This window comes from Fukomys damarensis, unplaced genomic scaffold, assembly GCF_012274545.1.
Source record: "Fukomys damarensis isolate Sample0158 unplaced genomic scaffold, DMR_v1.0_HiC HiC_scaffold_19, whole genome shotgun sequence".
Taxonomy (NCBI): Eukaryota; Metazoa; Chordata; class Mammalia; order Rodentia; family Bathyergidae; genus Fukomys; species Fukomys damarensis.
The window spans coordinates 3,553,841-3,555,430 of record NW_022900931.1 but is presented as its reverse complement, the minus strand read 5'-3'; positions in this window follow the sequence as shown (position 1 = coordinate 3,555,430).

Below are 1,590 nucleotides of genomic sequence, written 5' to 3'. Positions count from 1 at the left end.
TTTTTTTTTTTTTTTTTCATACCGGGGATCGAACTCAGGACCTTGCACTTTTGAAGCAGGCGGCTGACCCCACAGATGAACCTGCACTGGCCCGTCCACCACACAGGGACCAGAGCTCAGGCCTGGAAAAAGCTGCGGTGGGTGGAAACCACATGATGCTTTAACTCCACTTCCTCTGATTACTAATGAGCTCACTTCTCTGCTAAAACACTTTGCTGTGCTCAGTCGGATTCTTGTCTTTTTCCTCTTTTTATGCCTGAGAGCTCCTTACATTCTTACATCTCATATATTACGAATTCAAGTTCTTGCGGACAGGGACCAGATTTAGAGGTAAAATCACGATTCCCTTGCAAACAGAAAATAGCTGCGTGTAAGATTTTATCGACTTCACTCATTAATCTGGGCAGCAGGAAGACACTGAAGCAATTTCAAGGAGAATTCCAAGGACCAGGCACACACGGGCAAGCGGGCCCAACACAGGCCCAGTACGGGGGAAGAAACTGTTTCATTTGCTGAGGGCGATAAAGTGTGCTGTTGGTGACGGTTTCTAATGACAGGATCGGTGTGTCTCTTGATCTCTAGTCCGTCTGTCCCTTGCCACGGACAAAACCGGGCTTCCGCACTCCGGGGGAAGGGACATTCCAGAGGGGTCCGCTGGACAGCCAGCGAGCGCAGCCCAGGCCCCAGACACTCCTCCCGGCCGGCCGTGTCTCCTTTTCCCTCTGCGGCCATGAAGAGCTGTGAGTGTTAATCAACTCGTTTGTAATGGGTGCTTTTGGGGACAAGACTTAAATCTCTTCCTCCTTTGTCAGTACTGCGGATTGAACCCCGGGGACTTCACACTGAGCAATAAATAGCCCCAGGCCTATTTCTGGTTGCTTGTGGGTTTGGGTTCAGTTTTTTTTTGTTTGTTTGTTTGTTTTTTTTTGGTTTGGTTTTGCTTTTGGAGACAGGTCTTACTACATAGCCCAGGCTGTGCTCCAACTTACCTCACCCTCTGCCTCTTAATTAGTTTGTAATGGGTTTTTTCTTATTACTGTCTCCTTACTGGAACACAATGTTGACCCCACAATTTAAAGGAACAGGGGTTTGTTTGGGCTTATCGTTCTGGTCCATAGTTGGTGGCACAAGGCAGAAACAGGGACGTGGAAGGGTCTGGTGTAAATCTTAACATCCTAGGACAGCAAGTTCCGCCATCAGACCCTTCTGCTTCCAAATTGTCCTGCCTATAGCTGGGCCAAGTGGCGCACACCTGTAATCTCAGCACTGGGGAAGCTGAGGCAGGAGGATCACCTGAAGTCTGAGGCCAGCTTGAGTTATATCAGGAGACTCTATCCTAAAAACAAAACAACAAAACAAAACAAAAATCATCTTGCAATTCCTGAATTCTAGAATTGGCCTGCCACACGAGCACACCGTCAATTTTCTCATCCTTCCTGAGAAATTTTGTGCCAAGTTTCATACAGGTTTTCTTACTACTGTAAATAACACGTGTATACCTGTAACATCGTCTGACTTGTGTTTGGCAGAAAATAGGATCATTGCATACTACCGATAAGAATCTGATGTCAGGCCAGGGATTTAGCTCAG